This window comes from Toxorhynchites rutilus, chromosome 1 (genome assembly GCF_029784135.1).
Source record: "Toxorhynchites rutilus septentrionalis strain SRP chromosome 1, ASM2978413v1, whole genome shotgun sequence".
Lineage (NCBI taxonomy): Eukaryota > Metazoa > Arthropoda > Insecta > Diptera > Culicidae > Toxorhynchites > Toxorhynchites rutilus.
The window spans coordinates 29,169,112-29,183,885 of NC_073744.1; the positions used below are offsets into that span (position 1 = coordinate 29,169,112).

The 14,774-nt window shown below is 40.0% G+C and overlaps 1 protein-coding gene across 1 annotated transcript in view; it reads right to left on the reverse strand.

The window, feature by feature from the left end:
- LOC129763193 (fibroblast growth factor receptor-like 1) overlaps positions 1-12,805 on the reverse strand; it is a 28,058-nt gene extending 15,253 nt beyond the window's left edge. Inside the window, exon 1 of the mRNA XM_055762024.1 lies at positions 12,682-12,805. The gene's annotated coding sequence lies outside the window, so the exon portion shown is untranslated. The remainder of the gene's footprint in view (positions 1-12,681) is intronic.
- Positions 12,806-14,774: the final 1,969 nt, after the last annotated feature.

Genomic DNA, 14,774 nt, shown 5'->3' on the forward strand with positions numbered 1-14,774 from the left:
TCCCATTTTCAAGATTGGCCCGGGAAGAGCGAAACAAATAGGAAATCTTAGAGCAGACTTTCGCCGAAAACAACAAGACAAAACATTATGTGCATCCCGTTTTCCACTCCGTGCTTCCGGATGAAATTTTTGGGAAGGACCAAAGCACATAAATCAATGTCTCGTTCCGGAGAATATCCGTGTTGAAATCCTCCGGCAAATCATTATCTATACGAATTCCGCTGAGCGAAAAGTGTCCGAGGCAAAGTGTAGAAAAAAGCGGACAGCCCGAGTGTCTCTTCATTCTTATTTTTCGACGATAGGATTCGGATTGAAGTTCTCTCAAGTAAGTGGATTGTTATTGTTGCCGAAAGGAACCCCCGTATTGGCAGTGATTTCGGGGAAAATTTCGCCTTTCCAAAGGACGCGTTTGTAAACCCTATATTCACCTTGATAATACAATTGATACTCGTTTTCAATTTACTCAATAAAAATTCCCAAAAAAAAGGCCATCAAAGTCTCAACGCGGAAACGGAGAGCGTGTCAGAGGCGGAAATGATTACTTCGGCGAATTATTATCAGCCTAAATAAATCCGATAAGCACAATTTGTCCCGAAATGTGTCAATCTTCAAAGACAAATCGATTGCGTCTGTCTCTGTAGCATCTTGTGCGGCCATAAATTCGCAGGCACGTAAAATCAATTTGATGCCCATTTCGTTGCTCCGTCCTTTCTCGGAAGGCACAATGACAGCAACCTCAAAGAGATGATAAAAAAAATCCTGCTTTGATAATGCGACGTTGTGTACCGCCTGTAGGTGTACAATGTTGATATTATGGACTGAGCTCGTTTTAACGATAGCTGCTTGGCCGTGGATTTACTCTCTGTGGCGTATCTTCTCTTTCCTCTTGCTTTCTTACTTTGGCTATTTCCCGTGTACAAAATATCTGCGTCACAGGCATGTAATCCCACAAAAGGCCGAGACGATGGGACGAAACCAGGTGAAAATCTATTATTCTGACTTGACCCTAAGCAGGAAGGAAATGAACCGCTACAGTGGATTTGCGTGTGCCTTTATCAGAAGATTTTCTCTCTGTAGCTCTCGGTCCATGTGATAAGGGGTGGGATTAATGCAGACCGTGAGTCTTTCGGGGTGCTCAAGACGACAACTGAAGTCTCTGAGTAAACTAAGCAAATGTATACATTTGCCCAACCCTATCTCTTCCTTCATTGGACGGTACGGGATAAGATTCCGCAGATTGCATGTGCTGTTATTTTTCCCAGTGAATCCGCGATTTCTACGGCTTCCCTGTCGTCCACGGCGGCATTGTTATCGAGTCGAGGAAGTCGTAGATATAAGCATTCTTTCACAACTCTCTGCAACCATTTCGCTATGTCATGGCGCTCCATTGAGATGGAATGGGAAATAATTTTTGCCAAAGTGCGGGTTCATTTTCGGGTATCCGAAGAAAATTACTCTGATCCAGTGAGGAAGGTTTGACCGGTTCATCAAAAGAAGTTGCAGATCAAACGATAAATTTTACGAAAAAAAATAACTAATAGGAAAAAAATTGACGACAGAAATGTCATCATTGTGCTAAGAAAAATAAGGAAAATCCCGACCAAAATTTCAAATCCAAATATTGACAAATAATCTGTGTTTCCAATTACATGGTGTCATCGCAATGTCCTGGAAAAAAAGTTATGAAGATGGTAGAGTTTCGAGCGACATAGCATGCGCTGCCATAATTTTTCGCGTCATCGAAGGTACGGTGTCGCCACCTATGAAAGTTTCGCGTGTGAGTGAAAAATATGTAAACAAACCGTTGCATATTTTCTCTGTAATTAATATATTGATTTCTCGAAAACTTGTACCGTGTTTATCTTACAATTAATGGAAATTGTTGAGAAATAGTTTTTCTTAGCTGTTTCGATGCTCCGAACCAAAATTTATTGTCATTTAGTAGTGAAAAAAAGCCGTTGAAGTACACCCTCTGTCAATCTACCTGCGAGAGGGGTAAACCGAATCAATGAAATTTAATATAAAAATATCCGCTTAGTGTTCATAAAATACCTAAAATACAAAGATCTGGCTTCTATTCAATCAGTGCTCTAATATTTTTCAAAATATTTTCCTTAGAACGTGTGAAATATGGACGTCAAAAGCTGCGCAAATTGCCTGGAGAACATGCAAGTCGGACGAAATTTGCTTGAAGCTGACTCCGAACAATCTGCAAAATTCAAAAGCCGTATTGTTTGTGTCGTCCCCGGATGTAAGCAGAGATATCGCCCCGTAATTTCTTTTCATGCCTTCCCTCCGAAAACGGACAAATCGCGGTATCTAGACTGGATCCAACGACTACGGCTAAAGATAGAACCTACAAAAACCTCCCGTATTAGTAGCCTCCATTTCACCGTGTCGAACTTCTACTCTCCAAATATGAAGTGTAATACACGCCTTGAAGCAATAATATTATAATTTTTTTCTTTATTATTTTACTTTTTATAGCAACAAGCCGTGCCACTGATCGCTTAATTCTTAGGCCATCAGCAGTTCCCGACTTGAATTTGCCACAACCTCCCATCAGCGAAGCCAGGAAAAGACTTATTGAGGGCCGTGCTGAACGTGCTGCAAACCGTGCCAAAGTTGGGGCAGCGATGGACCAGAGACATGATACACCAAACCTTTCAGATCTTGCCATCGATGCTGAATGTGCAGATCATCCCGAAGTCTGTGTTTCTACAGTAGAGAAAGCAGTTCAGGTAGACACTACGGATTTGGATAAACTTAAAGTCAAGCGTATCTCAGCGATCTCCTTTGGAAGCGATGACGATCTTGTATCATGGACTGGACTTAAATCAAGAGAAATGCTCGAATCTATTGTCAAAGCAGTGACTCTCGTGAAGCAGTATCGTCAAAAGCCTAAATCTACAGTGAAGCTAGAAGAGGAAATACCGGATTCCTGCACAATAGACATGTTAAGAATATATATTTTTAAATAAATAGGCCTTTTTTTAATAGGTTTCTTCCCTGAAACTACCTGTTTTAAACAAGTCGTTTATTAGTAGCCTCTTGATGAGTTCAAAGTAATTCCTTAAGCACAGAGGCGAATTAATTACTTATGATTCAAAACACGTTATTGTGCATTTTGCACCAAGTTGGACTGTTTCGGCCTTCTCCATAAGTGCGAAAATACGAATAAAAGTGCGCTCTAACATCGAATCATGTTGGTGTCTTCAGCGCACTTATTCTTCGATTGATAACGAATAAGTGCGCTGAAGACAGCAAATCGATTTGATTTATATATTTGATTTATTCACATTTTCGCACTTTTGAAAAAGTGTGAAACAGTCCAACTTGGTGCAAAATGTGCAACAATAAAGAAATAAAATAAAACATACTTAAGCAAATGATACAAAACAACCATTTGGAGAAGGAGATTTTCGTACGAATTTTTATTGTATGGGGTTCCGAGCTTGGAGATGATGACTGGAAGCAGGACGAGAAAATACTGAAGCCTTCATCGTGAACTTCTTCAACACCAACTATTAAAAGATGTTCAGCTTTGAATACTCTTTCGCCTTCGACGACTAAACGGCTTCCACCCGCAGCGTAATCGCAGCAGGTTTCATTTTCTTCGACTGATGGCTCCTGATAATGCATGAAACAAGGTCACAGAAAAACACTTATAAGTTAAATTCAGCTTAAGCTACGGCAAAGTTTTTTTCACTGCATAAGGAAAACTCATTTTCCAACCGTTTGGAAGATAAATTTTGCACACAATTATTAATTTTTATTAAAATTTAGTATCCTGAAAGTTTGTTTACTTTTTCACAAGTAAAGACAGTGTCCTTTGGATGCGGTAAGAAAACGTTTTCCCCTGCAGTAAATTTATGTTATTTAACTAAATAAGCATCCTAGAGGATAGTTCTTTCGAAACATACTCACCATTACGAAAATTTCTGCAAAAAACGTTAAAAACGGTGCGTTTAAAAATCACATTCTTTTTGCAATTCTTTGTTGACATTCGCTTCACGCACACAAGCTGTCAAATTCGCGAAGCTTCGTAGTCGCGAATTAAACAAATAGTAACATCAGTCGTTGTGTTTATCTTTGATTGCCCACCGCATCCATGTAAAAATGCTATTTTCAGGATGTAATTTATCAATTAAAAACGTACATTTTTGTAGAGTTCCCGCTGAATATAAGGCTAATGTGATAGCGTGGAGTGAATATTTGTGAAATCACGTCGAAAAAGACGGATAAAAGTGATATTTCCATGTGCCGTTTTTACTCCCCCACGTTCATAGAAACGAACGAAGTTTCATTTTTTTACCATGATGAAGTTGATGTTTCGAAGGCTCTTAGTGTCGGTGTGTATGCTGTGAGATAATAATCGTCAATAAAACTGCTGCGTTTGTTTTGATTACGATACACGTTTACTTGGATGTGTGCTTATGCTCGCGGGAAAATTGCACTGGATCCAAATAAAAAAACACGTCCGAAAGGGCAAAACTCAGAACAGAAAGAAGCTGTCACCAGTGTTGCCACATGTACAGATTTATCTGGAACGGTATAGATTTTTTATTCATTCAGAAAACAGATTGGTACAGATTTTTTCCGCATGTGATTGTTTTGACGTAGGACTACGTGAAAAATGTAACGTTTATAATGAGTTTTCAAATGCATATTACGCAGAATCGTTCTTACGATATATGTTATAAAATATACCATTAGACGGCAAATATATCCAGCATTTTTTTCGCCTGAAACATCAACAGTGGAAATAATAAAACATGTGAGCAATTTAACAAATAAAAGAGGTATGTTTTGCGAGCGAATGCGAAGGTAAATCATGTATTATGCATTCTTTCTTTCAACTTAATTCCCATGAATGTTGTATGTAACACAAAATTGCGTGCAATAATTCATTCTTTTCTTTCTTTCTTTGTTTTTAAGAGGCTTTAAGGTTCATTCGCCTCTAGGTAATTCATTCTATCTTGCTAATTTAGCAAGATGTTAAAGTAATCAGATGCAAGATTTCATGCATCACTCAAACTTCATGCAAGATTTCATCAAAGCAACGAGGAAACTCTCACCCATACAGTCAGGAGGAGGCAGCGATTATCATCTTCTTCTTCTTCTTGAATGGCGTTAACGTTCCCACTTTTGCCTTCTCAACGTATGCATTAACTAGTGTCATTTATTAATACTTAGTTGAGATTTCTTAAGCCAAAATAACACGCCTTGAATGTATTCCGAGGGGCAATCTCTAGAATACGCGTGAACACAGTGCAAGTCGAAGGAAAGTTCGCTGACGAAAAATCCCCCGGCCAGAACGGGAATCGAACCCGAACACCCGGCATGATAATGTGGGACGCTAACCATTCGCCCACGGGTGCGATTATCATGCGAAGACTTATTGAGATCGAATGAAACGAAATAAAATATTAATATTCTTCATAACTCATATTCATACTTCTCAATGACTCAATTCCTTCTATGATAGATTGGGCAGTAGAACCAATACGACTTGATTGTAATAGTCTGCAAACGAACATTATTTCACCGAAAAAGCAACTGCTCCCGATGCCTAATAATAAAAATAAGACCATGGAAATAAATCACAAAACCATAGATATCCATTAAAAATAAAGCAACTTCTTGATTTCATGTGTATTAAACCTCAAAATATCACGAAAGCGTGAGTATTATGAACTTGTTTTTTCGTTTCTTCCCCATAAACTTCATATTCAATGTAATCAATGAAGATATTTTTTTTTTGTTTACCGATTCACTTATTCACCATTCCACCCTGTTAATCGTCCCACTAATATTCAATAATCATTTTTAGTTGGACAATTGAACTTCCTGCCAGAAGCTTATTGTCTTTCTTTGTTCGTTACAAACCGTTTGAAAGTTATGATTATATACAACAAACGGCCCTTTCCAGGGTTACTATTTAGAGTTTTAACAGAGTTATTAACTAACAGGTTTCTAAACAATAAAAACAATTACATTCAAAATAACAAAGTGTTCTGAACAATCTCACTCCTACTTCAAACTTCTGTCCGTGCCCCTAGGCTTAGACCCTTCTACTTTTTTTTTCTTTTTTGCTAAGTGTTATTATTCGAAATCACTAGGGACGCACCTCTGGATATGAATGAAAACGAAACGTATCTTTACAATAAAAGTATTAGGTGTACCGGTAAGTTTCTTCGGTTTTACAACAGATGGCGCAACTTGATTATTATTCCAGTGCATCAAATTTCCAGACATACGTTGAAAAGCTACTGTCTTTTTCAGTATATGTCAAAAAGTTGAAGCGTAAACAACATAGCTTTTTGCCACTTCGAATATGACGAATTTCGTGCTAACGAGAGTGTTTTTGCGGGGAGTGTTACTTCATTACTTCAATATAAAGAAAAAAGCTGCGGAAAGTCATCGCATTTTGGTGGAAGTTTATGGTGACCATGCCCCAACTGAGCGAACGTGTCAGACGTTATTTGCACGGTAAGTAAAAATTTGCAATTTTTACTCGGAAGACGAAGAACGTTCCGGACCGCCAAAAAAATTTGAAGATGAAGAATTGGAGGCTTTACTCGATCAAGATCCGTCACAAACGAACAGACATCTGCTCAGGTCGGAATATTTATACGGAAGTTTCTTATATACAAGTACAGTAGAACCTCGATTATCTGCGAGCGGTTGATCCGCGGTGCGAATTATCCGCGAAAGTGAGTTCCCTAGTAAATCTATAATCCTTCCCGAAATTTGTCAATGAGTGGTAGAGTCTTGCTTTTTTGTTTTGGTCATGGCTTTCACATTATCTGATCACTGATGTACACGACCTTACAGCTCGCGGATAATCGAGGTTCTACTGTATTTACAACTTCCTTTCCCTTCGGAGTAAGACGAGAGCGTTGAACGGAAGCTTGGTTCCGGCCGCCCAACGGGGCTGCGTGACCATAAAATGCAGCAGCAAGATGGCCTCAGTGTCCCGCGCCTTTGGCTTGGAGATCAGATCATTCGATCAAACGGTAAAGACGTACCTGGCCAAAAAGAGCATTTTCATGCGGAAGCGCCAGCCGAGGTCGACTTTGTATGAGCAGTTGAAGGTGTTGGTGACAAACACAACGGCCAGTGAGAAGGGGATGTCCAAGCTGCTGTTTTTTTCTTCGGGGCTTGGGGTGAACAAGGAGGCATACAGTACAAAACGCATGCCGGTAGTTACCGCCTCCTTCAAGGAGTATCATGCGAAGGAGGATGTGATTCTTAGACCGAACCTGGCCTCGGTTCATTATTCCAAGAGATCACTGAAGGAGATAGACCGGCTGACGATAAACGTTGTACCGAAGACCACAAACTCTCACAACGTCCCCCAGCTGCGAACGATAATAATTTTTAGGCAACTTGGAGGCAAGTATGCGGAATGATTGGTGGCATTTTTAGATTCGGATTAGGTAGCAGAGACGAGTACAAGAGAATCTACGACTAGATACGTTGTGTTCTACGCAAGGGGAGCAGTCTGCTGAACTAGTCGCCGACAGAGTTGTGTAACGCTGTCGACAACGAAACAACTCGAAGATTTTGACCAACATCAAGTGACAGCAACGGTGATCGATGAATAGAATCAGAGTTGTTCAAGTTTTGTACGTTGAGAAAGTTCTGCAAATGTCCCAAAATTATTGAGATCAAACACCATTCCGTAAAGGACTTTAGAGACAGAGACGAGGCAGAGATGCAGTACTGACCTACGGATCAAACGCTAGTCGATGTGCTCACGAAGCCCTTAGATTTCGTAAAACACCAACAGCTTGCAGACAGTTAAGATTGGTGAAATTGACCGAAAGATATGGCTAGGATTAATCATTGAGAAGTGTTGTAGGGATATTCAATGTATTACCCATCACCAAGTTTTTGAAATGACACCCCTTCTGGCAACACTGTACTACATGGGCTGAAAAGTTTGGTCGACGGTCAACAAACGTCGCGCGGTTAGCTTTTTCATCTCTAAAATGTCTTGTGCAAAATTTATCCCACTCGTTTTTTCTTAAATGCCTACGACCTCCGCTAACTCGCGTAACTTCACTTCACGATCGTTCAAAACGAACGTACTGATGCACTTGTCTTAAGCGGACCTTACACGGTCAACTTTATTGACAATATGATGACATTTGAGAGCATAATGACAGCTGAACATGGCCGACGACGCAGAAATCCGGATTTTCTGATTTTCGAGCATCAATATCGTGACATTTCATATGGATGCATGATGTTGACGTTTTACCTCACGGACTTCCAGACTGAGTTGCCAGATATGCAAGCGCACATTTAATTTTTGTTAGTCTTTTTTGCGATTGCAATTAAAATTTATAAACTACTGAAATTGTAGGAATCATAAATGGAAGCTTTTGGTTTGGAAAACTGATACTTTGAATAGCAAAATACGGTACTTTTCACGATACAAATCAAAACTTCAAAGTAAACTGACAATGTGATGGTGAGAGAGTGGATGAAACCTCACGTTTTAGGAATTTTTTAACGTTGAACTCGGTCATTCTTTGCGCTAGTGAGCGGGTTGTGTGTTTCTTCACACTCCGCTATAAAATTTGGAGAATGAGAAGATCTGGGAAAATCACAGATGAAAAAACATCATGTGTTAATTCAAGCTACAGTAGAATCCCGATTATCCGCGGAATAGTCGGGCAAACTCACCGCGATTAACGAAAATCGCGATGACCCATTAAAGGACAAAAAAATGCAAACACGAAAAGAGATGTTTCAACATAAAAACTATGTTCTATCAATACAGAAATCAATCAACTATCCATCTATAAGGTCGTGTACACCAATGGCTAAATAATGTAAAAGCCATGACCACAACAAAAGAGCATGGGCCTACCACTCACTAACAAATTCCGGAAAGGCCTATTGATTTACTATGGAACTCGCAGTCACGAATAATCCGCAGGGCGGATCACCCGCTCGCGGATAATCGGGGTTCTACTGTCATAGTCTCATTTATGGAATAAAAACATTTGCTTGCAGATAAAATAACTTGTATATATTTTCGCAAACTAAAATAATCTGGCATCTCTGAAACTGAAAGGAACAGTCTGTATTTGTGAAACGAGTATTATTATGTATTTTTGAGAAGAAAAACCGAATTCTAAAGTGTAAATTATGAATGAAAATTAACTTTTACGAATCAAATTAGTATTCTATGTGAATGCAAATCACTTTTTTTCTGCAAGTGGTGAGAAAATCCCATACGAAAATTATGTCTGAAATTGACGTTATATTATAATAATACATTTTAGTAGGAATATCTGAAAATTCAGGGGAAATAGGTTAAGTTAAGGTTAGGACTACGCGCTTCAACTAATTAAATAATACCAAGTAGATATTTTCATTAAAATCTTACCAATTGAAAATTGCCTTTTAGCCTTCTAATCTGATAGAGAATAGTTTGGATCCCAAACTCAAATGTCGCCACTAGCCATCGCGGATATTTTTGTTGTCTCGGGTTGAGGGCGATATTGACCGTGTAAGGTGGAAAAATATTGATTGAGGTTAGATCAGATGTTGAAAGCCTAGCTGTCACGATATTGAAAACACTTATTGTCAATCCGGTTGATCGTGTAAGGTGCCCATTACGATTCCTGGATTCGAAGACTCAAATGCGAGGGCAATTTCAGCCTGCCTTGTATTGACAACCTATTGCTCAAGCGAGAGTCGATAAATATGGAACGACACTATCAATGAACACCAGTGCAATGTACATCAACATCAGCTTGCCATGAAGTTCATTTTTCATTCGCATATTCATTTTCGCTATGATATTCGTAACGTCGACATTGAATATCATTGCGTGTTAGTTAAAATCAAAGCATTAAATTAAACGTCGACTAATTGAGAGTGAAATTGATTAATGGTAAAGGATAGCCATGTATCACACAAAATTTTTGTTTTTGGCAACTTCGGCAATGGAATGTATGGTATAACTCTAGCTATATTTTATGAATCTACTCTCGATTGGCCAGAAATGGCATACACCGCAATTATATGGGCAATGGGTGACAATAATGAGCGAAAAACGAGAATGCTCGCTGGCAAGAAATTTAAGACCGATGATGAAGTGATTACCGAAACTGAGGCCTATTTCGGAAGAACCGAAAGAGTACTAAAAAAAATGGTTTCGAAAAGTTGCAAGCAATTATGTTGAATAATAATATTGAATTTTGCAAAAAAAATAGTTTTACTGTGTTACCTTATAAACTTTTCAGCCAAACTGTTAGTATCGTTCAATGTACAGTAAGTTACCTCTAATCCAATATACCGAGGCACCACTTAGTGTCGCATTAGAGGCGATTGTGACCTGAAATTGGACATTCACGATGACAGTGGTACAGTGTCGACGTCTGATGGCGACTTTCAATCGGGGGCCATAATTTGGTTCCGAACCTCGATGTTTACAAAAATGTCCTGTTGGAGGGCGGAAATGTTCAATTGTGAGTTACATGTCGTGTTACTCAACGTGTTGTGAGTTACAGGTACGTGTTACGTGTCGTTAGTTACAGGTCTTTCAATTAGCTAGATGTCGAATTAAAGGTAACTTAATGTATATAGGAAAACAAAAATCATTTTTATATCAACACCGGAGGTATTTTCAAACACTAGAACAGTTGCGCGTTCGCTTATTAGACGAATGGTCGTGGGTTCAATCCCAGCAACCTTCATTGATTAATCTTCTCATAGACCTTTTTCAAGGCTAAAAGCGAATAACTTCGTAGTTTAGAGGCTCGATAGTAGAAAAATCAATCAATCAATTGTGTCAACACTCAATTCAGGGTCTTCGTAGCCTAATTGATTGCGTGCCCGCTACTAAGCGTACGATCATCCCATAAATATAATAAAATAAAAAGCCCATAAATCAGGACCCTCACCTGACCAACCTTGTGTGTTATTTCAGCTACTACGTCAACGCAACAATCATCATGTGACGGTAACCCCAGTCGCTTACCGCTCATATTACGGTCTGCTGCTTCGGTAATTGGCATTATGAATAACATAACAAGGGAAGCCTCATATCAACAGTCCCGCTGTGAACAATCCAACTGCGAACATTCGAACAAAAGGAATATTCTTACGCCGAAAGAAGCGACATGTGTATCGCTAAAATAGGAATACTCTTACGCCTAAATGGCTACTGTGTAATAGATAAAACAATTGTTTATCGATAGATAGAAATACTCTTACTCTGCTTACTCTTACCAATACGTGTGTATCCGCTTGCGCTCTGTACAAACCCTGTCCGCACACGCTTTCTCCCAATCAATATTTCACGTTATAATCAGATTTCTGATATGAATCTCAGATATCCTACCTTCCAGATTCTCAATTTCAGTGTCCATATTCAGGAAACCGACCATGATTCAAGATGAAAGTCTAATGTTCGGATCCTAGAAGCATATTACTTTTGTCAGAGCTTATTGTGTTGAGAAAACATTTAGAAGAGCAACAAGCGTGCTTCAGATGTTATTCATCCAATAAAAAAGATTAGTTGCAAAGTGAACAGAGTTTTCCAAGAAAAAGGCACATCCTTTAAGCGCATATAAGCGAACGGTATTTCGTTGTTGTGACGTCAGTGTAGAGTTTCAGCTTCCAAAATGTCGGTGGAATTTGGACCGGAAATTACTTTTTCGGGAAAACGCACCGTAGTTAGGTAGAAAGTGCTCCTTTTGAAAATTGCAAATTGCATAACGTACGGAAATGTTGTCTCATGATAGCCCCAACCTTGATCATTAAACCAATTCACCCCGTTTTGTCGGTAGCCCTGCTTCGTAATATTTTTGTTCCTCCACATAAATCCGATTAATTTCGGAGCACTCAGCGCAAAAAAAAATGATAAACCCAAAGCTTATCTCGATACAACGTGATAGCGTACACATTTTTTCTGTACTCATTGTCATCGAATCCCAACATCGGTAGGTCGGACGATGCCTAGGAAGCACAAAATCAATAACCGTGTTTAATGCCAGATAAGAGGGCGAAAGGAGCGCGCGGAAAACGCATCCATCGGTTGCAGCCGTTTCAGTCGGGCGATACCAGTTAAACAGTGTTATCTCTCGGATCGTTTCTTCCCCTCAATCCTCAATCCCAATCCAGCGCGCGTGTGTTATCAGCGGTGGCAATTGGTGGTGAATACAAAGTACCACTCACGGTACCCAACGGCTACCGAGTTGTTTGCCACTTTGTGCCACTATTGACTTGACCAGGAGACACGCGAGAATCTTTTCCCCGTCCATGCGTTCCGGATCGGAAGGGTGCGAAGCGTCTGGTTCTGTTGAATTTATTTATTCAAAACCTTCCTGCAGCTGTCGGGACACATCTGGCGGCACCGGTGTCCGGTCGTTTGTGCCAGGTGGTAAACTAATTTTCTAATTAACTCAACATGCAATCAAACCGCGATAAGTGCTTCCTTCCTGCTGCCGGTGGTGGCAGTTTCTATTGGGTCATTAAAGGCACCACCCAAATACCTTCAGCACAGTGTAAGCACATCTTTCAGCAAACACGCGAAAGATCATATGTCACAAGCGATAATCACAATTTGCTACTTTAGAAACCATATATTCCCATCAATTGAAAACGAATCACATTCCCAGCCGCTAGACAGAGGTAAAACCATGCAGCGCTCACCTATTGAACCAGAATTCACCGCCCAGTGCGAAAAATCAAGAGCCTGGGACAATTCGAAATTTACGCGCAACTCCCGCGGACCGGAAAACGCGTCGGGAATTTGTTGGTTGTGTTCTGTTTCAGCCGGCGGTTAAAATTAGACTGAAAATTGTGTAAACAGATGGAAACGCGCGCGCGACCAGAGGCCACATACCCCTTCCCACACACACACACAAAGCCACCCGTTTGTGGTTTATTATTGTTGACTGGAAATCTATTGATAAATGTAATGCTGATAAACATGTATACAATTGTAGACATACACACAAAAACACGGTCTCCGCGCGTCATCCTCCAGTGGTTCGCAGTTTGCGCCTCGAACGCCTCGATTTGCGCCGGATGATTTTGGCGTGTTATGTTCTGGTGGGGTAGAGTTCACCTGGAGAGGTGAAAGCTTTCTTTAAACGCCGTCCCCTCGAGAAAGTGTTGAGTACCACATTTATTTATCAGGGATTTCCACAGCTACAGCTCGGTCTGGTCATAGAAATATTTGCTCTTCAAGAACGTAGCGTTTTTTTTTTTAGCGTTTTCAAATAGAATTGATGTTCTTAATGGCAACTGCATCCCGCTTCTGATATTATTATTATTTCGCTGCCAATTCGACTTATCTTGTACGACAATCTCCTTTATTCTGCATCACAAGTGATGTAAGATAACCTACAAAACGGCAACGAGTTATCGAACAAAACGGTGCATAATTGACGGCTTGAATCGGATCATTCTAACCTGAGAGCCGAGATGCTAAGTTTAAAGACATGTCTGGAGCTGTCCACATACCACGTGGACAACTTTAGGGGGGGTAGGGGTTACGGAAATGTCCACGCTTGTCCACGGTGAGGGGGGAGGAGTATAGACGATATCCACGTCGACACGTTGAATGAATATTTTAAAAAAACTTTTCACATCTGTGTTCAACATTATATGAAAAATTTCTGCATTCTGCATTTTCAATAAATTTATTCGTATTTATCGACAAAAAGGATTGAGCTGTCTGATAGTGCTGAACTAGATTCTAGATAGTGCTGGACTATACTTTTCATATAGTTGAACTTCTTTGCTGAAATGTGTATTCTGAGAATGTATTTTGGAGTGTATCTTTGAAGCAAGCGGAATGAACCATAATCAGCTATCCCCAAAACTGGTCTTCACCCGGAGAAAGTCATCTTTGTATCTGGTGAGATTCGAACGGAATTCTGCATTCCTCTTCTTCTTCAATGGCACTAACGTTCCTAGAGGAACTTCGCCGTCTCAACGTAGTATTACTTGCGTCATTTTTATTAGTACTTAGTTGAGATTTCTATGCCAAATAACACGCCTTGCAATGCATTCTGAGTGGCAAGCTCTAGAATAGGCGTGATCACAGTGCAAGTCGGAGGAAATTTCTTTGACGAAAAATTCCCCCGACCAGAACGGGAATCGAACCCGAACACTCGGCATGTTAGTTATGACGCTAACCACTCGGCCACGGGAATTCTGCATTATGCATTATAAATTCCAGCAAGTTCAAGTACGCAACTAAACGAACCAAAATCAGCGATTTATAATTAGCCAATATGATAGGTAAGTGTTCCACCAGAATTATACCGAATCCCATGTTTCTATGACAATTCTTGGAGTTTGACTGGGATGTGGTACTCGGTGGAGTACCTATTTGGGCCGTACTCACCAGATATTGCATCTTCAGATGCCGTTGGAAAAAAGGGCAAGAATTTCGACTCATGGGATGGCGTAAAAAGTATCCTGCACAGTTTTTTGACGAGAAAATAAAAGATCTGTGGATTTGTGGAGAAAAAAACCGTGCACATACAGTACCTTTCAAGAAGTTAGAACCACTCAAGTTTTTGAATTTTTCAGGATCAGGAAAAACTCGGTTGAAACGAAGTGTAAATAGTGGGAAACATTAACTATCTTCGTTAATTTTATGAAGGCGCGATAAGGAGCTGTCCACATACCACGTGGACAACTTTAGGGGGGGTAGGGGGTACGAAAATGTCCACGATTGTCCACGGAGAAGGAGGAGGGGGTTCAGATAATGTCCACGTGGATACATAAAA